Below are 26,071 nucleotides of genomic sequence, written 5' to 3' on the forward strand. Positions count from 1 at the left end.
TGTGCAGGACACATGCTGCCACTATGATCCTGCACACTACTGGGGGAGCGTATAGCAGCTGCCCGCCAGAACGGTCAAGGGAGCGAAAGCGTGACTTGAGCACTCCGAATGTGCGCTCCACTATGCCCCGGGTTGCAATATGGGCTGTGTTGTATCTTACCTCGGGAGGCGTGATGGGGTTCCGAATTGGCGTCATCATGTGGGTGCTCAGAGGGTAGGCACTGTCCCCTGGGGAGGTGGTAATGGGGATCATTAGTGGGGTAGTGATATTACTCTGTATCTGTCATGCATGCGTGTGCTGTGGCATTTATACTCACCAAGCAGCCATGCATCGCCATGCCGCCCAGCTTCCATGTCCCGGTTTAGGGTTGACAATCTGTAAATGAAGCTGTCGTGGGTGGACCCTGGATAGTTGGCATATACTGAGGTGATGATTCCCGTGGCATCACATACTACCTGGAAGTTGATGGAATGCCAGTGCTTGCGGTTTCTATAGATGTGCTCAGATGCCCTGGGGGGACGTAGAGCCATATGGGTGCAATCAATGGCACCTAGCACTTTGGGGAATTGGGCCACCCTGTAGAAATCCTGGCTGACAGCCTGCCTTTCTGCAGGTGTTCTGGGCAGGTATATGTGCCTGCGGACTGATGGGAGTGCAGTGATGATGGCCAACACCAGGTGTAGGCACCGTGACTGCGTGGCCTGTGATACCCCCCCCACTATGGCACTTGTCCGCTGAAATGATCCGTTAGCCAAGAAGTGCAGTACATTGAGGACCTTCTCCAGGGGGCTGAGTGCTTGGGAGCACAGGGTGGGTGATGTGAGGTCATCCTCCCACTCACTGACCAGGTCGAGTATTATGTGTGGTGGAAACCTGTACCTCCCATACACCTGGTCATCAGGCATACCAAATAGGCTGGTTCTGGGTGTGAAGGTTCTGGCCCTGACTATCCTCCTCCTCCTCCTGCAGTATCCCACGGCCACTGCTGCTAGGAACGGGATATTCATCCTTGCGTCTGAGCTTGTTTGTTGTTTGCGCACTCTTTTATGCTGTGCGGGACGTGCACCGTGTTTCCGGATTGGACCTTTTTTTTGGGCACGTTGTAGGCGACCGTGTAAACCTTCCCACCCACCCCAGGAATACACGTGACACGCTCTCCCAGGCCCAGTCGCAGGTATATATTCCCGCCCACCCCAGGACTACACGTACCCCACTCTCACAGGCCCAGTCGCATGTGGAAGTTCACGCGACACACGTAATACACGTACCCTGCTGATATCGCGTGTGGAAGTTCACACGGACCCATAATACATGTACCCTGACGAAATTGCATGTAAGACTACCCGCACACCCCTGAAATACACATACCCAGGCAAATCGCACTGCGGGGGGTGGGGGGTTGGGAGACATGAGTGGGGGCCTGGTGGAGGGTTCCCCTGGATGCATGGGGGTGGGGGTGCAGGGAGACATGAGTGGGGGCCTGGTGGAGGGTGCCCCTGGATGCAGGGGGGTGGGGGTGCAGGGAGACATGAGTGGGGGCCTGGTGGAGGGTGCCCCTGGATGCAGGGGTGTGGGGGAGCAGGGAGACAGGAGTGGGGGCCTGGTGGAGGGTGCCCCTGGATGCAGGGGGGTGGGGGTGCAGGGCGACATGAGTGGGGGCCTGGTGGAGGGTGCCCCTGGATGCAGGGGGGTGGGGGTGCAGGGAGACATGAGTGGGGGCCTGGTGGAGTGTGCCCCTGGATGCTGTGGGGTGGGGGTGTAGGAGGACATGAGTTGAACATGAGTGGGGGCCTGGTGGAGGGTGCCCCTGGATGCAGGGGGGTGGGGGTGCAGGGAGACAGGAGAGGGGGCCTGGTGGAGGGTGCCCCTGGATGCAGGGGGGTGGGGGTGCAGGGAGACAGGAGTGGGGGCCTGGTGGAGGGTGCCCCTGGATGCAGGGGGGTGGGGGTGCAGGGAAACAGGAGTGGGGGTCTGGTGGAGGGTGCCCCTGGATGCAGGGGGGTGGGGGTGAGGGAGACAGGAGTGGGGGCCTAGTGGAGGGTGCCCCTGGATGCACGGGGGGTGCAGGGGGACAGGAGTGGGGCCTGGTGGAGGGTGCCCCTGGATGCTGGGGCGTGGGGGTGCAGGGGGACATGAGTTGGACATGAGTGGGGGCCTGGTGGAGGGTGCCCCTGGATGCAGGGGGTGGGGGTGCAGGGAGACATGAGTTGGACATGAGTGGGGGCCTGGTGGAGGGTGCCCCTGGATGTAGGGGGTGGGGGTGCAGGGAGACAGGAGTGGGGGCCTGGTGGAGGGTGCCCCTGGATGCAGGGGGTGGGGGTGCAGGGGGAAATGAGTCGGACATGAGTGGGGCCTGGTGGAGGGTGCCCCTGGATGCAGGGGGGTGGGGGTGCAGGGGGAGATGAGTTGGACATGAGTGGGGGCCTGGTGGAGGGTGCCCCTGGATGCAGGGGGGTGGGGGTGCAGGGATACATGAGTGGGGGCCTGGTGGAGGGTGCCCCTGGGTGCAGGGGGATGGGGGTGCAGGGAGACATGAGTGGGGGCCTGGTGGAGGGTGCCCTGGATGCTGTGGGGTGAGGGTGCAGGGGGACATGAGTTGGACATGAGTGGGGGCCTGGTGGAGAGTGCCCCTGGATGCAGGGGGTGGGGGTGCAGGGAGACATGAGTGGGGGCCTGGTGGAGGGTGCCCTGGATGCAGGGGAGTGGGGGTGCAGGGGGACATGAGTTGGACATGAGTGGGGCTTGGTGGAGGGTGCCACTGGATGCAGGGGGGTGGGGTGCAGGGAGACATGAGTGGGGGCCTGGTGGAGGGTGCCCCTGGATGCAGGGGGGTGGGGGTGCAGGGAGACATGAGTGGGGGCCTGGTGGAGGGTGCCCGTGGATGCAGATGGGGTGGGGGTGCAGGGATACATGAGTGGGGGCCTGGTGGAGGGTGCCCCTGATGCAGAGGGGTGGGAGTGGGGGTGCAGGGGGACATGAGTTGGTGGGCAGTAGTGCAAGGTGACATGTGGGTTGGCTGGGGGGCATGGCGATGGTGGATGGACTGCCTGGGGGACATGTGCAGGGGTGCAGGGTAGCTCCCTGTGGTTTGGGCCACCTGCAGTGGCCGTGGAGGGTGTAGAGGGGACAGCTGGGAGGACCCACACGGCCAATTCACGTGTAGGACTCCCCGGCACCCCCAAAATACACGTAGGCTGCTGGATTCGCGTGTGGCAATTCACGCGCACCTGGAGTCCATGTACCCTGCTGAAATCGCGTGTGGTACTTCACGTGCACACCGAAATACACGTACCCTGAGAATTTGCATGTGGAACTTCCCGCGCACCTTGGAATACACGTACCCTGCTGAAATTGCGTGTGAAACTTCCCACGCACCACGGAATACATGCACCCTGGCCAATCGCGTGTGGAAGTTCCCGCGCACCCCGTAATACACGCACACGCTATTTTTCACACAGCGGGTGTCCGTGTTTGTCGGTACCCCTTTGCACCTCATTTGTCCTAGAGGGCCACAGTATGGATCACTCATCATAGCTGTATATAGGTGCTTTTTGTTAGCGCACATTTTGGCGCACATTTATTTCAGGCGCAGGGACGCTACCACCTGCTTTCTTGTGGCGGACTTGTTTGGCCCTGTGGGCGTCTTTGACCGGGCGCTGGTTTGCCCTATTTGATTCCATGAATACGAGTTGTGGGCGAGCATGTGGGCGTTCCGCACACTTGCCTCCTGTACTTCCCCCGTGACGCCCATATTTTCACAAGTTGTTCACCATTCCGAGTGTTACGCCCCGTGTTCCGCCTACTTTTGTTATGTGTGTCGCGCTATGTGCGATTTCGCAGCGGCCGTGGCACACGCCGTTGGATGACCTGTGCGCCGCGCACTTCTTCAGCGCACATCCAATATTTTTCTCACGCACGGACTTCCATGAATCGATGTGCGCTGGTTTCCCTGCGATTTTTGCAGTTGCACTGCGATTTTCGCACTTTTACTGCGAATCGCACATTTTGGCACCTCTGCGCTGGAATTCTCGGCGCACATTAATTCCATGAATCGGCCTATAAGTTGCCTTCTGGTTTCTGTAGGCTTCCATTCAGGATAGGGAAAGCAATGCTGCAATCATATTATTTTTGCATAACATGAGTATTTTTTATTTTTGTCAGGTTGGTTTATAATGTCATGTGTGTACTTTCCTATAAAACAGAATATTATTTTAGCCTTAGAGTTAGGCACTTGCTACACATATCAGTTAGCGATATGTGGTCAATTGTCTTGCAAACTGGACTAAATTCTCAGATTTACCTCTTAACTACAGTGTGTGAGCCTGGCTATATACATTTACATCACTGTACCGGAGCCTGGGGTTAGGGAGGGCAGAGCACATGGTAGGTGTTTTCTGTTATTGGGTGTGGGGATTGGGGTTTCTGAGTGTGGGGTAGCTGAATACAGCTATGGGTTGCATTCTGTGGGGCCTAAGAAGTCAGGATGCCAGGCATTTGTCTTGTACTGTGGGGGAGCAGGACAACAACTGTCTCAGCCCTACACATTAATGGTCTGGCTGCCCTGCTTTGTGAAAGTGCTGTGAAAAGGTTGAGAGAAAACGTATGAAAAATATAAAATAAAAAATGAAAATATAATCTTTTTTGCCTGCATTATTGAAAAATAAGATTGACCAGCTCGAAACCCTAACACAATAATTACCTTTTCTCGAATTGAGTTGAATTCATGCAATGTATTGCCTCTCAAAATGGAACCATGTATCCGATGATAGAAGGATACTATATTGGCTCCCTATTAGACTTTCCTTCAAGTGCTGGATAGACACGACAACATAATGGGCCTCATTACACGGTACGCGGTAAGGGTTAACGGTCACCGGTAAGGGTACCAGTGACCGTTAACCCTTACCGCCTTATTACGAGATCCCTTTGCGGGTTGGTACTTTAACACCTGCTTTTAGCAGACGTTAAAGAACGAACCCGCAAAGGGACCTTGGTGATAATTACAGTACCGCAATTTGCGGTACCGTAATTATCGCCTTCCCCATTCCCATTACGCCCTATGGGGGAGAAAATGGGAATGGGGAAGGGCCTTGGTGAATGGGGAATTACCGCCCCCGCTCACCTTGGAGTAGGGCGGTAATTCCGCCATCCACCAAGGCGGACACGGTAAAATACCGGCGGCAACCATGGCACTAATAGCGCCATGGTTACCGCCTACCGTGTAATGTGGCCCAATATCTAAAAGACTGGACAAAAGTTCACAAACAGAGCCGCCTCCTACGTTCACAAGATAATCTCATAATGGTCCAACCAAGGTACAAGCTTGTCAGGTACAGTGGCACACTATTTGACAGTCAGGCCCCTCTCACCTGGAATGCTCTACCAGTGTCAATTAGATGTGCAGGTTTGATCACCCTCTTTAAACAAGCATTGACAAATCCAACAGTTTTGACCTTTGTGTCCTACGGCCCCATGTAATAATGTCCCCGCAAAAATATCTGATGACAAAAAAGTTGCCCTTTTTTCCAGTGACATTATTACATTGAGCATGCAGGGGGACACCCACAACCACTGAATTTTTTTTTTTTTTTACAAATACAGCAGGGAACATCCCCGCAACCCATCCCCATACATAATGTCACCATATATAATGTTGCCAATGGCTTTTACCAGTGACATTATGTATTAGGACATTATCTATGGGGACATTATTACCTGATACCTGCCCTACCAGATAGGAAAATGCATGGTATATTTACCATGCAAAGATGGGCGACCTGTTTCCAGAAAGCTTCTTTAGAAACAGTCATCCAAGATGGCTGCCTCCAGGGAAGAGCTCGCTTAAAATCACAGAGTTCTGAGATGGACAGGAATTTGTGAGATTAACCATATGGATTACATTGGCTAGGGGCAGGGAATGGGTGGGATTACAATTGAATGCCTTCTCAAATATCATCTCCTTTAGAAAAGCATTACAGACCCACATTCAAAGGCCATATTCAAAGCTCTTATGTTAATTATGTTAATTACAATAGTTTTGGCTTTTAAGGTAGCACCTTTAGCGCCAGCTAATAGTCCAAACTAAAAAGTAAGATCGTCTGATGCCACAGTTCGTGATGGCGACAGCCTGGGGGCAGGATAGGGGTCTCCAGATGCAAATACTTGGAATGCTCTCCATATGTAAACACGCTTCTCTGGAACGTTTGGTTTGACTTACCCTGGTATGTGTCTATGAAATGGCACTTCCCCCGAGATGTGGCCTAGGGCCCGGGTCTGCAACCTACAGCTTTCCAGATGTGTCAGCATACAAATTCCATGATCGCTAGCAATGGCTATGCTGAATACGGTGGAAGGGATATGCAGTAAAAAATATCTAGACTGCCAAATGTTGCAAAGCCAAGAGGATTAACATATCTGTGTCATAACCATGACTTCTCCACTTGAACAAACCATGTGATTTTAGCCAGGACAAATCATTATGCATCTGCTCCTCTAGCTGCCACTATTGACAGGGTTTGCAACCAGACTGAACTCCTGAGCGATATCAAAACAAGGGAACATTTACATTCACACATGTCTTGAACAGGTGGGGGGGCATTATCTCACTCACCAGAAAATATAGCCTGGACCACAAAATATGAAGCTATGGTACATCACTCTGCAGCCAGTTTGCAAAACGACAACAAAGGCTCAGAGGTAAACAATATAGAAATGCTCAGCTATGTACTGCAGAAATGTTGGATGACCCTAAAATGTGATCCCAGACTTATCTTCGAGAACTGGGTAGGTGGCTAAAGCACAGAGGCACTGATAGCTAGAAGCTCTCAAGAGAAAATCCCACATATGTGTTTGCATGGCTTCACCAAGCTCACAATCGATGTGACAGAATCTCTGCATTTGGTTCAAAGGCTAATGTGGGCGAGAAGAGAGCTCTTTAGCCAGCTAAAAGCCATATCACACACTGACAAGGTAGCTCTGTTGATTGAGCACCTATGTATCAAGAAATCTGTGCAGCCTGCAGGTCACATGCTCAAGAGCATCCTGGGTCTACTAAGCCATGTATCCTTCAGAGAAGGTCTTGTCTGTAGGGGTAGTCGTATTTTTTTCTGTGAAGGCTGACACCAACCAAGTGGAAAGAATAGCTGCTTCAGGCCTGTTGATTTACAACACATTTTTCAATGGGATAGTGCCATTGTAAAACACTTATAAATCAGATCCAGATAACTTACATGTAGAGGCAGAGCTATAAGAGCTTAACATCCTTTAAACATATGTTTTTACAGAGGGAGGAGTCCCTCTAACCCTAGTACATTTTCCAGGCAGCGGCTCAATAGACTTCTGTAGCTGGATCGCAATACAGGATCCTGTAGCAGAACCTCAGATGCCACCCCCAGAGTAGATTCACAGGGTTTCTATTGGCTTGGCCCATGTCTATTTATACAAGTCAGTCAAGTCAAAATATTGCACTCAAGCCAGATCGCTGGAGTGTAGGTATTTCCGAAGCAAACATGCATCTGAACAGTTTGAGTTCTTGAAATAGCTTTCTTCGCAACATCTCTGCGTCTTGCTCAACCACAAAACCCACAACACAGAAAAGACATTGTTCTGCCAGATACATGGATTGTACGTGTAGGAGTGCTAAAGGTCGAAGGAAATATGCCATCAATTAAAAGGGGGGAGGGGCGCAATGCAGCATGTGTTCAGTTGTGCCTCCCACATTATCCATTAATTCAAAAGTGTCTATTGAATCACACAGCTTAATTACAAAGCCTTGAAGCAGACATTTGCACACACTGCACTCCCTTTTATAGAAAGCAAACTGTGAAAGGAAGGGTTGAGGCAACTTTGTACAGCCTCATATTACTATGGCTGTGTACACTCGACATTGGGGACATCCTTTTAAAGAGAACGTTGTGTATCTGACAGAACGGCACCTCACCAGCCACATGCACTCAAAGATGGAAAGCTCACACACACATCACCCCAATGCACAACGATAACATGAACACAGCGCTGGCCAAACTCGATATGTGCAAATGTGACTCGCTGCTCCAAACCTCACATACAATACAAATAACTTGCCTATCTCTGATGGTGAAATAAAATGGCTGCCCTGGATAAACAAACACAAACTGTAGAACCACCCACCTCAGACTGACAACACTCACTGCCCAGTCAATCAGATGCTCTTTTCATCGAAAACACTTAACCAATCCCCCACAAGTCACCAGATGTACATTTTCAGTGCCATTTAAACCAAAACATACTATTACACTGTCTTGTTTATTTATAAAAAATACTGTAAAAGGAATGCTGCAGTAAATATTTCTAAAGCATCAATCAAGTCAAATACCTTTTAATAACATTAAAACCCGGCGGCTGCTATTTTGGAAGGAACAATTACTGAAAAATTCACTGCACAGTAGAAATTGAGCCAACGAGTGCAAAAGGAGGTGTGACTGGAGGGAAAATGGGTGGGAATGGGAGGCAAACACAATAAATTTCACTTAGCAATGGGCGTTAAATGGGTGGGACACATAGCCAACCTACATATATCCATCCTCATATGTCAACCTGCATTGAAAAGCATTAGAAACCTGCATTCAAAGCCCCTATTTCAAGCTCTCATGTTAAAGATCTTATTGTCAGCACCACCTAATAGCCAAAACTAAAAACGGGTGGAGCACCACCTCTTTGATCTTGTCCCAGGTGAAAGGATTACGCTCCTGCTCCTTCCACTCTTCTTTGTTTCTGACATCTGCTTAGTGTTGTACATGTTTCATCTCCTTGTGCACCCTGAAGCCTATGGGCAAGTGGCGCTCTACAAAAATGAAATAATTCAAATCCTACCTACAGTACCCGCCCACCTGCCGTTACTCCGCAAACTAATCTACCACTGTAAGTATTTCTAAACGACAACTGTACTGCACCACTCGAGTTGTAACCGTAACTGCTCTTTTTCTCCAAATGGCTGTCTGTGTAACCGTTTATCCTACTTGTCAAGAAATGCGCCAGAGATGCCGAAGGGTTAGGCGCACTATATAAATGCACAAATAAATAAATAAATACATTAAAAAAATAATCATAATAATGTCAGACATGCATGTGTAGCTGTTGCAGCATATTTATTTCTTTACATTTTGAGCTTTGTAGTTCTGTGTCTGGAATGGAAGAGATAGAAGTAGGTGCACCTGAATGCAATTAATTAAAGGACCATTAGGGGCCCGATTCATGGAAACTCGTGCAGAAATCCTGCAGGGGCTGTGCGGTGAGCAGGACACTGTGCAAACCTGAACGCAGAAAGAAAAATGCAGGCCCAGTGTATTAATGGAATCTAGAGTGCAAAGTAACTGTATTTGCAAGTCGCACCCAGAGTTCCCCGACATTCCCACACGCAAAGCATAAACAGCCAGAACAGGTACCTTTGCGTGCTCCCCGGGCACAAATACACACCCCCTTCAAACAGTGCGTGGGGTCCCCCATAAGCAGGCCTTGGACTCAGGATCCTGCACAGGTTCCCCCATAACTGTATCCAACACCCGACAACATCTGTATAAAAAATCGTACCTCGCCAATGATTCAGAAAATCTGCGTGCGAACCCCCGTGAAATGTTCCTGCACCCTGGTACACTGCTAACCCGGATTTAATACACGCACCCCAAAATCCGACATACAACCCCACCTGCACGCTGCTAATGCCATGCGCAAGTGTACTTACGCATGCCTTCGGGTGGTGGATCGTATGAAGGACTTGCGTGGCCATTTCCCAGCTAAAAAGTTGCACCATCGAATCTATGAATGCGTCTTGTGCCGTGCAATTATGCGCATGCGAGGGGCTGCCTGCAGGCCATCCCTTGGAAAGCCCACTTTTTCACAAGGACTTCCTCATTTTTGGTGTTCCGCGCCCTTCCCAGCACTCTGCGCAAGCCACACCCACACTCTGCTTAGATTCTCGCGCAAAACCCTTGACAGCTAGCACAGACGTGGCGAGCCAACGCAAACTCCACGCAAGTCCAGGAAAAGTACCGAGCATTCGATTCCATGAATTGGCGAAGGCAGATTTAGGCGCAAGTACTGTTTTTTCTGCGCCGATAATGCTATGAATCAGGCCCTAGATTGGCAACTCACGCCTCACATGGGGCAATCCTAAAGCACTATAAAGTGATGACATCTGTCACCTTGTGGTTGCACCGATAGAAATCCATACTCACAGTGAAACTAAAAGTGCACAGGATGTTGGGACAAACACAGGACGCTGGTATTATTCGGATACAGTAATTTCATGTTCGGTAAAAAAAAAGCAGTTGAGTGCTTCAAATAAGCAGAGGTTGAAGCACGTCACGGAAAAGAAACATACAGGTTAATGGTTGTTTGCACAAAGACTTCTTTCTTCACTTTAATAGAAAGGAAACACAATATTCATTCTCATCGCTTAATCTGAAAAGCTGAGCGTGAGAAACAAGTTAGCCGATGAGTCCAGGCACGCTTAATACTTTCACAGCTGCGGGAATGGCTGCCACCCACGCTCGGTGCAATGTTTCACTGCATACAGTACATTGAATTGACAATAATTGGAACCCCTGCCAGGCATTGACACACCTGTAGCGAACATCCCAAATGAAACACTCAGCCACGCGATGACGTGAATTCCAATGACTCATCATAACCCCGGCTGCTGTTGGGTTTCCGCCGTGTAACTTCCTAATCGAATGCTAATGCCGAGTTAATTGCAATGAAGTGATTCAATGCCAGTCGTTGATTACTAGTGTGGTAGGATCAAAAGACAAGTTAATTGAGAAGTACAACCTACGTGTTTTGAGTCTGAGAAACAAGTCTAGTAAATAACAACGGAAAATACATAGCGGGACAATTAATTAGTCAAGATAGATGATAGAATAATTTAAATTCAGCAAAAAGGGCTGTCTAAAAATTCTGAATGTTAGAATCTTATGAATCTTAAATACATGCAGAGTACGTACAGTGCTCAAGTTTACATAATTATGTATTTAGTACACTGAGAACACGTGACCATGGTTTCAGTTTCCACTCTGTACACTTTGGGGACATCGCTTTCATGGTGTGAGCAGAAAATGAGGTCTGGCGGAAACTCCCCTGAGGAATGCTCCATAAAGTACAATGAAATGCAAATTCTTTCAGTTCCCTCTCCCCCCTGAGAGCCCCGAGATTAGACAGTGGCGGGCAACCAGAGCTTGATTTCCTTCAGTGCAAATTATAATAGCTTAGATGCGGAGGGACAGGATCGCTGCTAGACATCACACATCATGAGATTGATTCCCTCCACTGCAGCCTATTACTGGCACGAGAAGCCTCTGCTAGCACAGCACACACATTGGCTTGGATCACCACTGCAAGAACAATGCACGCTTCCTTTGCGTGGATACGCGGCCCCCTCCTTTCCCTACAGAATGTGCCGGTTTTCAAGATTAATAATGGCAGCCTATTCAATGTGGGGGTGAACAACTGTTTCACAAAACAAAAGCGCATTTGAATGAGAACAATAGCAAACCCGAAGGAACACGGGGTTGAACTGTACTTTATTCACCCGGAACATTGTAAACATTCGCACATCGGGAACTGAAGTAGACTGGTATAATAATGCATGAGGAAAAAAAGCTTTGTATGTAATGAAACAAATATGAATACATCAGCGACAGCTTTCTTTCCCACAATGCAATGCGCTAAAAGGCACCCTAAGATTGGGAAACAAAGTCCAAAAATAAGGCTTTTTTCATCATGTCAAGAATGCTCTTAATGCAGAGTGTCTCTATTATGTTTTAGGTACATGTGCATAGCTGTCATCTGCACAGAGGAAGACTTCGAAAAACCGACGAAATCAATTAAAAGAAGTCATCAGTGTGGGGGAAGTGGTTGACGCTTGACGTGCTCTTCTCAAGCTTCAGCTTCATTTTGACCCTCGGTGACCTGCATACACTGAAGTAAACCATGTCTCCTTGATGCGCCATTGGCTCGGGTTTAATAGTTTGGCTCAGTCAGGTACTTTTATGCCACCCGCGGCGGTGAGTCATGCAGCCAATACAATGGGATAAGAGTACAATTATTAGAATGGACATGCATAAAGATACGTTATATAATTAAAGTGAATTACTGTACAGGCCCATGTACACATTGACACAGTCTGTCCACTATATATCGTAAGCCATCAGCTACCTCTAGTGGTGACAACAGGTGAAGCTATGCGAATTTGAATTGTCTCTATCCTAAGGTAACAGCTCACTCTAACGCAGGGGTGCACAACTGATTTTGACAGAGGCCCGAAAGTACCTTACATGATGGCTATAGTGGGCCGAAAAGTAAATGTGGGTGGGGCGGTAGGAGCGGCGGGGCGTGGCATGATAGGAGGCTTTTTCAACCCCCAATTGTTATTAAACACATGGAAAAAGAATTGGTTTTTGAGGTGTAACGATTTTTATTTGTATTTCAAACTTACATATTGTACTACACATGTTCCATTGTTATCATTTATTTCTATTTAGTTATTGCATATCGTCTGTTTAATTATATATATTGTATTGACCCTTGATTGGACATTCCGTTATCTTGGACTGCTACACTTTGCTGTTTGGGTTGTCCAAGAGGAGTATGGCCTTCATTGAGTCAGGTTTCCACAAAAAGCAAAGGATGTACATCTCCTAACTGTGCCTGTTTTAGCATTATTATTGGGTGCTCGCTTGGGGTCCAACACTATGCCCCATGGCCCCCACCCCTCAATCAAACACTATGCCCCATGGCCCCACCCCTCAAGCGAACACTATGCCCCATGGCCCCACCCCTCAAGCAAACACTATGCCCCATGGCTCCCACCCCCAACCAAACACTATGCCCCATGGCACCCCTCAACCAAACACTATCCCCCATGGCCCCCACTCACCAACCAAACACAATGCCCCAAGGCCCCCACCACCCAACCAAACACTATGCCCCATGGCCCCCACCCCCCAACCAAACACTATGCCCCATGGCCCCCAACCAAACACTATGCCCCATGGCCCCCACTCACCAACCAAACACTATGACCCATGGCCCCTACCCCTCGAGCAAACACTATGCCCCATGGCTCCCACCCCCAACCAAACACTATGCCCCATGGCGCCCACCCCTCAACCAAACACTATGCCCCATTGCCCCCACTCACCAATCAAACACTATGCCCCATGGCCCCCACCACCCAACCAAACACTATGCCCCATGGCACCCACCCCTCAAGCAAACAGTATCCCCCATGGCCCCCACTTACCAACCAAACACTATGCCCCATGGCCCCCACCCCTCAAGCAAACACTATGCTCCATTGCTCCCACTCCCAACCAAACACTATGCCCCCATGGCACCCACCCCTCAACCAAACACTATCCCCCATGGCCCCCACTCACCAACCAAACACTATGCCCCATGGCCCCCACCCCCCAACCAAACACTATGCCCCATGGCCCCCAACCAAACACTATGCCCCATGGCTCCCACCCGCAACCAAACACTATGCCCCATGGCCCTCACCCCATGCACCCATACAGACCCAAATCCCCCATCCCCCGACACAGCACACAAACTCACAAGCATACACCAATACACTATGCACCCATACCGACACAAACCCCCCATTCCCCAACTCAGCACAAAAACTCTCAAGCATACACCAATACACTATGCACACATATGGACCCGAACCCCCATTCCCCAACTCAGCACACAAACTCACAAGCATACACCAATACACTATGCACCCATACGGACCCGAACCCCCTTCCCCCAACTCAGCACACAAACTCACAAGCATACACCAATACACTATGCACCCATACGGACCGAACCCCCATCCCCCAACTCAGCACACAAACTCACAAGCATACACCAATACACTATGCACCCATACCAACACGAACCCCCATCCCTCAACTCAGCACACAAACTCACAAGCATACACCAATACACTATGTAACCATACCGACACGAACCCCCATCCCCAACTCAGCACACAAACTCACAAGCATACACCAATACACTATGCACCCATACAGACACAACCTCCCCCCACCACAGAATCTCAACATGCACTGCACAGACATACAAATACAAATGCCCATACAGACCCGACACACCCCGACCCCCATCTCAACATGCACTGCACAGACATACAAATACAAACACCCATACAGACCCGACACACCCCCAGCTCCCCATCTCAACATACACTGTGCAGACATACAAATACAAACACCTATACAGACCCGACACCCCCAGCCCCGCATCTCAACATGAACTGCACAGACATACAAATACAAACTCCCATACAGACCCGACACACCCCGACCCCCATCTCAACATGCACTGCACAGACATACAAATACAAACACCCATACAGATCTGACACACCCCCAGCTCCCCATCTCAACATACACTGCGCAGACATACAAATACAAACATCTATACAGACCCAACACCCCCCACCCCCTTCTCAACATACACTGCACAGACATACAAATACAAACACCCATACAGACCCGACACACCCCCCAACCCCCGCATCTCAACATACACTGTACAGACATACAAATACAAACACCCATACAGACCTGACACACCCCCGACCCCCGTCTCAATATACACTGCACAGACATGCAAATACAAACACCCATACAGATCTGACACACCCCCACCCCATCTCAACATACACTGCGCAGACATACACATACAAACACCCATACAGACCCGACACAACCTCCCCACCCCCGCATCGCAACAAACACAACACAAACATACAAAAGCAAACAATCATGTACACCCGACACCCCCCACCCCCTCATCGCAACAAACACAACAGAAATATACAAAAAAAAACATTCATGCACACCCGACACCCCCCACCCCCGCATCTCAACATACACAACACAAACATACAGAAACAAAAATTCATGTACACCCGACACCCTCCCAACCCCCGCATCGCAACAAATACAACACAAACGTACAAAAACAAACATTCATGCACACCCGACACCCCCCGACCCCCGCATCTCAACATACACAACACAAACCTACAGAAACAAAAATTCATGTACACCCGACACCCCCCCAACCCCGCATTGCAACAAACACAACACAAACGTACAAAAACAAACATTCATGCACACCCGACACCCCCCACCCCCGCATCTCAACATACACAATGCAAACATACAGAAACAAACATTCATGCATACCCGACACCCCCCACCCCCGCACCTCAACATACACAACACAAACATACAGAAACAAACATTCATGTACACCCAACACCCCCCCACACCCCTGCATCGCAACAAACACAACACAAACATACAAACACAAACATTCATGCACACCCAACACCCCTGCATCTCAACATACACAACACAAACATACAGAAACAAACATTCATGCACACCCGACACCCCCCACCCCCGCATCGCAACAAACACAACACAAACATACAAAAACAAACATTCATGCACACCCGACACCCCCCCAAACACAGCACAAACATACAAACCACTTACCGGACGTGCTGGAAGGTAGGCTAGCTGCTACGCTGGCGAGGTAAGTGGAGCGGTACTACAGCTGGCGTGGCAAGCAAGGCTGAAATGCCTTCCGGCATCAAGCCTTACTGGCCACGCCAGCTGTAATGCTGGCCCTTCATTGGTGCAGCACACATGCACTACGTGGCTCATAGGAGCTGCATGGTGTGTGTGTGCTGAGCCAATGAGGGCCAGTGTTTTGTCTGGCCCGGAAGACAACAAAGACTTTCCTAATGGAGGGCAGCCGATGCTGCTTGCGGGCCGCACTCCATTAGGAAAGTCTTTGTGCCTCGTGGGCCGGACAAAATGGCATGGCAGGCCGCAACTGGCCCTCGGGCCGTATGTTGTGCACACATGCTCTAACGTGACAACAGGTGCAGCTACTGCATTAGAGAAAACATACAGGGACAAATATACATCTGACCTTTTATTATTAGATGGGGCCTTTTTTATATTGGTTTTCAAATGGGGCTCATATCAGTCCCCCAAGAAAAAGTTTTTAAGCAAGTATTATTGGCCTGATCATTATGGAGGGCCAAAGTGAGACACAGTCCTGAGTAGCGTTCTTTGGGAGGTGTTCTCTCTGGCAAGAAGCTGCCTTCAGACTTGGAAAGTCTTCCTTTTCAACCTCAGCTCCTAGTATCAACACTTCTCTTGGTTGTCACTGTCACAAACTGGAAACTTGAACAAGAACAGAGAACAAACTACGCCGAAGCCAAAAGATAACTTAGCAAAAATAAATCTGATGATACAAAAAGGAAACTCTTAAATCTAAAAAGAAATACTACTTACGATCGTATCACAAAAGCCACCAACACTCAGAAAGAACTATTCAACATCATAAATGAGATGAGAAATCCTGCCGGATGCAATAACACACTGGTGCACTCACAAAAATGAGGCAATGATCTTGCAGATGATTTAAATAATAAAATCACTGACATACACTAGATCAAACAAAGTAGACCAATCAACCAGAATGTGCACCATCCCCTACCTATCTCGTGATCACTAAGCAGGCTGAACAGTTTTGCCCAAATGTTAAGAGAAAAACTCCTTAACTTGGTGAAAAAAAGTAACAAGGTAGTCTCCCCAATGGACCCCTTCCCACTGGACATCTATAAATCACTACTTACACAAGGTACACCATGAGAATACTAAACATCTTCAACAAATTACTCTAAACGGGGAGAGTACCACGAGCATTCAGATCTGCATACATCAAACCACTCATCATGGATGCAACGGGCGATAAGGAAGACCTCTCAAACTACAGACAGATCTCTAACATTACCTATCCAGAAAAACTATTAGAGACCTTTGTCTACAAAACAAATTGGAACATGCAGAAAATCACCAACTATTGGACCAGGCACATGTTGGTTTCAGACCCATGAGAGGGACAAAGGCAGGTCTTTTCTCTATATCAGATGACCTAAGGGCCAACGCAGAATCCAACACGAACTCAGCACTGATACTACTCAACCTCTCTGAAGCATTTGACTCAGTCTACCATAACATCCTCCTCAAGAGACTGGAAGACATAGTGATCACCTATATGGCGCTGCTCTGGGTTAAATCGTTCCTGTTTGAAAGAACAGAAAGGATATGGATAAAACCATTCAAAAACACAACATGGGGCACCACCTGTGAAGTAACACTAGGATATTAATGATCCCTGCTCCTCTTCAACATCTATATGACACAGGTAATTAACCTCATCACCTCTTCACTTGCTACAATTATGCAGATGATACCCAAATCATCTACACATTTGGCGATAAACAAGAGGCAAACACTACACTAATAGACAGTCTTAAAGAACTCTACCAATGGATGACCACTTACAACCTCAAAATATACTGCACAAGAAGGAAACCATGATTATATACAACAAGCAACATAAACTATGGTCCCTCTTTCTGCTGCATCTGGAATAGCTTTTCTCACACATTTGCCAAATTCGCTCCCACTATTGACATACCCAAATGGTGTTCTGGTCCAAGCGTATTGCGTTTTATCAAATTAAAATGCAAATAAATTCTGAATGTCTTCTGCCAATGGCACATACCAGTACCCAGATGTAAGATCTAATGTGGTAAATACCTTTGATCCATGCACCTGAGCAAGGCCTTGATCAATGAATGGCAGTGGCCATCTAGTCACTGGCACTCTTTTATTTAATTCCCTAGGTCTGCGCACAGACAACAGTGATCATTTGGCTTGAATACACCCAAAATGGGAGTGTTGGAGGTACTATGAATGGGTCTGATAATTCCCCTAGACTCCAAGTTTTTAATTATCTCTTCCAATGACTCTAAGCATGCCAGTAGCAATTGATATTGGCACAAAAATACTGGATTTCTACCACACTCCTTTAGTAATGTGGCAACATGTAAATCACTTTGCCTGCAATCATATGCGTCTTTGGCAAAAACTTCCTTCAATTCCATAAATATTTTTCTCAATTCATTCTTATCCTCTTCGCTATCACAGGCATCTGCTAACAGAATCTGCTCCTCTACCATTTTTGAAAATTCCAGGAAATCCTCCAATGGAGGAACCTCTGTGCTTTCTTCCAACTGAGTGGCTGTATCTCTTTGCAAAGCTGCCACTTTTAAATGTTTTGGCATATCAGCCTCCATTTCAATGTGCTGATTTCCTGTTTCATTTTCGTTTAAATCAAATAATATACAATTCTCCTGGTGACAGCACACTGTCTCATTGGAATCATAAGGGTACACAGATTGAATTTTGAACATCCCTTTGGGTTGAGAATCCAGGTACTCTGGCAGCACACCCTGTGCATCCACATATCTCTCAGGGATATTTCCAATCACCATATTGTTGAAATCTGTAGTATAATGTGATTTTTGTATGGCCATTCCTAGCATGGAATTCTCTTGTAAATGAACATCTTAACATCCTCTTTTATCCACCAGGATTTTGACAGACCCCTCCCCAATATCTACCAATGGGGTATATTCATAATCCAGCCCTTGCTGTTTTGTGGATTCATTCAAGCATACAAATGCATCAGAATCCTTCATTTGCTGTCCATTCTTGCGCTTTAGTGTTATAGTCGCCTGTCTATTTCCATTTCCTTACCACTCTCCCCCTCCCTTCCTTATCTATGTCTTAGCTCTTGCACTATCTGAAATGTCGTCAGGCCGAGTACGATAGTTAATTTCACATCCTTACTGTTCATGGCCTGTAAGAATGTGGTTGTATTTTCCCTTGTTCCCTCCCTTGCCTTGAAGCGCTTTGAAACACATTGTGTATAGGCCCTATATAAATAAACAATCATATCATAGCAACCTGCTTGGTGAATGCAGGAATAATGTGTGGGAGGAAAGGTCTTCATGGCCCCCCTCCCCTCCATTCTCACCAAACATTCAGATTATGACTTGTTCAGCAGCCACCCATGCACCTATGGCCAAGGATGCAGGATGACTGCGGACCGACGCATGTTGCTGCAATGCTCATCTGTTAGGATGGTACCAGACTCCATTTTATGACACACTCAGACTCCATCTTGAGACAAAACTACTTAGGCCTCACAGGCCCAAGCGGCCCGCAGGGCTGAAGCTCTCCACTGCTGACTGCACACAGTGAGCATGGTGCTTCCCTAGCCCTCCTCCCCTTGGCGTCCCTGCTACAGTCCTGTTCTCACGGGAGACTAGGCGCAAACTGGTTACATGACAAACACTGTATCTTTCACCTTCCGCAGTCCATCATTGACATGCAGATGACCGGGCTGAAGCAGGTGTTTGAGAAAAACAAGCTACTTCCATAAAACATGTCCTGTCCTCTCGCAGACCCCACATTCCTGACATATGCTGTAGATAACCCCCAACCCTGTTCCCCGTTTGAAGTGCCAGACATGTATGCTAAGCCCGTGTGCCACCCTGTTTTCACCCATGCAGCTAAGCCATATGAAGAGACGATACATTTGCTTCGAGTTCATGAGATTGATTGCACATATTGAAATAAGATGGCCCTCACCCATCCTAGATTGCACACGAAACGTAATGTATGATATCCATATACACACAATTATGTCCTAACAATGTACAATTTCGAATGTATTCAATTAAGTATTGCAATATGTAGGGTTTTAATGAAATGGGTGCTGACTGTATAATAGAGTGTCCTTTGTAGCATTTCTTTACCCTCTGAGCATTGAGTTATGCACGTCATATTAAAAGCAGAACGTTGCAGACCTTTCACTGTACCAATGCACACACTAACCTATCTCTACCTCATTTGAATGTAATCTCTATGTGTGCCCCTCACAACGTAAGCAAATGTACGGCCCAACATGCTATGGGGTTGTTTCTCCCCTCACCCCTCTCAGGTACCACTGCGTGCACAGCTCCCCACCTACACTCCCCCTCTGGCCAGGCCAGGATTTGAAGCCTCAACCCTGTGAATGATGTGATACTACAACTGTAACCTCTCACCCTTTTGCTGAGCCTGCACCAAGCATGCACCCTCCCATCAGCCCCCGTAACTCACGATGCTATCATGAATCTGCCTGGCACCCCTAGACTCTGGTTAATGAAATACGGTCAGTAAGCCCCTCATCTTAATCGTAATGCTTTTTGAAGTAAGAGTGCATGCCCCTCCTGAAGTGTACCGCCCCAGCTCACCCCTGAACCCCTGTGTGGCAATACATTCTTCTCACACAAACAAACAATAAATAATTGCCTTAGGAGATCTAACAGAATGGTTGGTGAATGTGACATCATAATCTTATGAGTAATTTTGCTACATAGACCCATGTTTTCTCACTTTTATTGTTCATGCCGAACGTTCAAGAGTATGTCTCTCATGTGTTAACTTAGATAGATGATGGTCAAAGTATGTGTGGCCACAAGGGCAACTGTTATGTAGCATGAATTGTAACAGCTCGGACTGCCTCGGACACAGCGCTCCACCTGATTGAGCCCAGCTGACCTGAGCATCCTCCACTGGCACCACATGGATCTCCACCAATCCTGGAGCACCGCACTTACACATACATAGTATCTAGTCTTTGCCACCCAATCCCCACGACTATGTGTCCACTATAGCTTACCTGTCTGATGACGTTATGTTGTAATAAATATGAAGGTCTTTCTATTGTCCGGTAGAGCGCTCTCGAGTTTGCAGAGTTCTCTGCTTGCCCTATATTGGTTTAGATAAACTTTTACTTTTTGAATTCACCCGCACTTGCTCTTGGTCTCATTCCCATTCGGGGTGTTGTCCATTATTGACTCTCATTCGGGAGTTTTAAATGCCTTATTGGGGAACGCTCACTTTCAAGTGGTGACCCCAGGATGTGATTTGTCCTTTCGTTCCTTTTGGTATGAGACATCCCCAGCCACAGTGGAGACCCATGGCGTGCCCCCTCAATGGAGCAACCCGCCTACGGCAACTAGTACGCTTAGACGTGCACACGCAGTAGGGCGAGAGGGTACGGGTCCCAATTCACAAAACCCATAGTACCACTCACCGGAGCCGGGGAGGCCATTGAGCGTGGGGCAACGCCTGGATGGACTGGGTCCAGAGGGTCTCGGATCAAGACGGACACGTGAGTATCAAATGCGAGCGATATTAAAAGGAGTTGGATGTAGAACATAGTATACAAGGTCAGACTAAGTTAAGGGGGCTCTTGGGAGTATAATAGAATCTATTTCTATTCTTTTTCTTTCTCTGCATATGGCCATTAGGATGAGTTAAGGAGATTACAAGGTAAAAAGGGAAGACGGAACCTAGCTCTGCAAGGGGGTAGAAGGCGGCGCTGCATAGTGCTATCTTGACTAGTACTGGGAATAAGTGGAAAATAGAAGAAATCAGTGGGAGTCTCGCATAAAGTGAAGACTCGGAGTACAATTTAGAAACACTTTATTCTTGTCCTTTTCTGATCTACAGGAAGATATTAAGGCAACCTAAGGGATAAGGGGTGTAAAGTGCTGAGGTAAGGGAGATCCTTATTAATAAGAGCATTGAGGGAGCAGGGAGGGTATGTGGTATGTGTTGTATCTGAACTGTCTATTGGTCAATGTTATGTATTGAATCTGTTATGTTTTTTGTGATTACTATATGTTGATAATGGCTACAATAACTGTACTGTTGTCCTATGAATAAGTGGTCATTGTAAGTGTGACACTTTTTTAGACTCAGTGCATAAGGTGTATAGAAGTGGTATATCAACAAGAAAATACTGGTATAGTTAGCATTGTAACTAAATAACACACACACCATCCAGAGGTACAAGGGGGGACGAGAACTTAACATGGGTGCGGAAACACCACTGACCCATATTTGTCAGAGCCTACCAGGTTATGCAGAGAAAATTACTAAATACCATGATCAATGGATCACAGAATTAAAAGGAGAAGAGCTATCACAGGTATAGCCCCAGGGAGGATCATTTGATAAGAACATACTAGATTTGGTGGCCACATGCCTATTTGTAAAATATAAAGGAAAACAATTACAGAACAGAAGGGAGATATTAGACCTATGGAGGTTATTTGAAGAGGTGGCTTCAATAAAAAGGAAAGAGCAAATAAAGGAACAGATTGCATCTCCCCTGGCAATAGTGAGTAATGGAAAGGAGGGCAAAGAAAAGGAAGGGCCAGTATAGGTTGTACGAATATACCCCCTCTTAAACAAACCAGTGCTTGCTGAGGGATACAGTGATCTTGTGTATGTGCCAAAGCCCACCTCCCCAACCACACCACGACCCACAGCATCCCCACAATATTAGTGCCCAAGAGCGAGTGGACAGGTGAGTACCCCGGCAATAGATATTGAAAAATTCACTGAAGATTTAGACTCAAGGTTATCGTTAGCCCGGAGTGAATTATCCAGACTAAGGGATATATGCGAACAGAGTGTATCAGGTACTTCCAGGGTCGATCAGACACAGAGATCACGGACATGCGACAGATCAATAGAAGAAGGGTGGAAGAAAGGGGACATATTATTTCAAATAAACGATGAACCAACAAGGATAATAGAGTTAGAGCAACACACACCTGAGGGAGAAACAATGGGAGAGGGCATGGCATCGGGAAGAGCGGAAGAACTCTGGTGTGACATAGAAGAAGAGGAGTTAGAAGGGAGGAGAATAGGGATTGCAGCAGCTGGAGCACCAGAAAGGTTAGACGAAACACCTCTGGGAGGGCAATGGAAGAAGAATGGAATGGAAGACTAAGAAGCAGAGTGGGGAGGATGACCGTATTGGGAAAAAGAGGGACACAGGTGAGTACGGGGAAATGGACGAAAGGAAGGTTGCAGCTACCATTGATACACAGGGAGGAGGGAGACCAAATTACATACCATGGGCACAGATGGATAAAGCAAATTTATTAAAACTGTTACACCCACTTTCAGGAAGTGCAAGTAAATGGATATATGCATTTGAAAAGAACACTGCAGGGGTTCCTTTGGCAGTAAGTGACATTAAGAGCTTGTTGTTGTCCGCAGTGGGTGATCAAGCTGATCGGGTTTGGGCAAAAGCAGGCTTCCCAGGAATAACATTAGATTGTGACCGCCATCATGGCGCTTCCTTTAACACAGTAAGGGCCAGAGCCTGGGACGCATTAAGAGACACATTCCCAGATACACCTGACTCACAGTCAGTAATGCAATGCACATTGAATGATGAGGAAGATGCAATGGCCTTCATTTTACGGGTGCAGGAGATGTGGAGAGCGGAGATGGGCACGGCCTGGGATTAGTCAACCTCCCTGTTCTACTTTATAATAAAAAGAGGGCTCCTGAAGGAAGTTCAGAAAGTGCTTGATAAAATAGCTGGGATTGAGGCCAAAGGCTGGCCCGAGATTTAAATCATCATAGTACACCATTGCAGAAGGATCAAAGAAAGGGAGAAAGAGATACCACAGAGAAGACTGGCAGACGAGTTAAAACGAATTCAGATGAAACTAGTGAAGGTCACAACAGCTGTAGCCGCGCTCCGCACAGACAGGGACCGAGATGAGGAGGAAGGGTCAGCAGTAATACAAGCAAGAATGGCAGCCAATTGGGCAGAAAATGGACAGGAGCAGTGGAATGGTGAGGAACAGTACGGAGGGCCACAGTGGCAAGTGAGGCGCGCCCACGGAGGACGAGGTGGGTACAGAGCACACATAAGGGGTAGTCCAGGGTATGGAGTGTATGGCGGGTACAGAGGACCAGGTCCAAAGGGAGGACAAGGGAATTGTTGGAATTGTGGGAATGGGGACATTTTTCAAGGGAGTGTAGAAGCAGACCCATGAATAATTATCAAAATGAACAGCAGTACAGCCACCCCCACCCAGGGAGCCCATAAGGGCTGCCAATGGGCGGTGGAGGGAGAGAAGAACAGCATGATCATAGATAGACAATTGAGCGCAGAGCACTGCTGCGTAATGTTCAACAACACCCACAATACTGCAAACACATGACCCATGTACAAGGTAACCCTTTCTTCACAACAGCAAATGGTGCACCCACACCCTTTGGCGGAGTGGCAGTGGTGTCAGGGAATGTCTTTGACAATGGGGGAACGACAAGGCATCCTGCATAGGACAGCCCACAGAGAGCACTTGCGTGTCCAGTACTATCGACGACCCTCGATGCAGCTGATGAACCATTGGTAGGGGCGGAGATAGGGAATAAACGATTCATTTTTATGGTAGACTCAGGAGCTGAAAAAACATGCCTACGAGAAGGCAGGTTTGCATTATCTAATCATAAGTTGGAAATGCAGGGGTTCTCTGAGGCGGTGGTCGAAGTTCCTTACACAGAAGAGTTGGATGTAACAGTAGGAGGGAAGACAGTACGAGCACCTTTGCTGTACTATGAAGAATCACCAATTAACTTGCTTGGGAGGGACTTCCTCAGCAAGCTCAATATGACTATATTGTTTACTGAAAGAGGGATAGTCTGCTCGACCCCGGGGATCTGCCCATTGCGATTGATGTTGGTAGTACACACACGAGCCACAGCACCAGAGGTACGCGGGATGCCAGTTGACCCAGACATGTTCACCCCGGGGCTAAAAACACTAGCATGAATGGTCCCAGAGCTAAAGCACCAAGAGTGGAGAGTGCCCACAGAGTTTGTTTTCCATCCTATAGCATGCCCAGAAATAATGCCAGGAACAAAGATGTCCTTAGATGTGTATGTAGTACAGGTGCCAATGCAAAGAATAGCAGTTATAGGAATGGACATACATGGGTGTCAGTGGCGAACAGTATTATGCATTAATGCTAACATTGCACTGCAAGACTTGTCCAACGAGGACCTTTCTACTGATTCAGACAGTTATGGGGAAATAGTGATGGAGATTGTGATCCCCTGCGACATCATGATACAAACAAGACAAGTACCAGCACAGTTAATGGCAGTGGTACGGGCGCCACCTTCCTTTTTCAATGATGATATGCAACTGGTGCCACACGAACTGTGGACCACAGGCCCACATGATGTGGGTCTGCTGCGCGAGGTGACACCAGTAAAAATAAAACTCAAACCAGGGGCGTTGCTGCCCCGAGTAAAACAATACCCCCTGTCCCGTGAAGCAGAAGAACGGATAAAAGAAACAATATATGCACTGCTGTTGCAATGAATAATAGTACCCTCAAAGTCACCATGTAATACTTGCATCTACCCCACCAAGAAAGCAAAGGGCGGGGCGTGGAGGATGATCCAGGACCTACGCCCCTTAATGATGTCATATAAAAATAATTTCCATTAGTCCCAGATCCTGCATCAATATTGTGTAGTATACCAAAAGATGCATCATACTTTACAGTGGTAGACTTGAAGAATGCATTCTTCTCAGTCCCACTGGACCCTGAGTCACAATATTTGAAAGCATTCACCCTGGGAGGGAAAATATATGAGCACTGTAGATTACCTCGGGGATACTGTGAGAGCCCAAGTATATTCAACTGAATTTTACACGAAGATCTAGGCAATATTGTCACAAATAGCATGATCATTCAATATGTGGATGATCTCCTGATTTGCGGGAAAGATGAAGATGAGTGCAGGAAAGACTCTATTACACTCTTGACATTATTGGCCCACAAAGGTTACAAGGTAGACAAGGAGAAATTACAATACTGTCAGGAAGAAGTGTTGTATCTGGGTCAGTTGATATCAAAGGATGGTAAAAGAATCATACCAGACAGGGCGGCTGCAGTATACGCTGTAAATGAGCCAAAGACAGTGAAAGAAATGCAGAAATGTCTCGGCATGTGCTATCACTGCCGTGCTTGGATATCAGAACATGCAGGACACACAAAACCATTACTGCAGGGACTCAAAGAAGCACAAAGAGAAAACAGAGAAATGCAATGGACAGCAGAAATGCATGATGTATTCAGCATATTAGAAAAACTGATCTCAACAGCACCAGTACTCTGAACCCAGATTATGAATGCAAGTTCTACTTGTTATCATATTGTAATGGGACACTCATGACACCAGTACCAACACAAAAAACATCATTAGGTCA

This window comes from Ambystoma mexicanum, chromosome 4p (assembly GCF_040938575.1).
Source record: "Ambystoma mexicanum isolate Mex_15411 chromosome 4p, UKY_AmexF1_1, whole genome shotgun sequence".
In the NCBI taxonomy this organism is placed as follows: Eukaryota; Metazoa; Chordata; class Amphibia; order Caudata; family Ambystomatidae; genus Ambystoma; species Ambystoma mexicanum.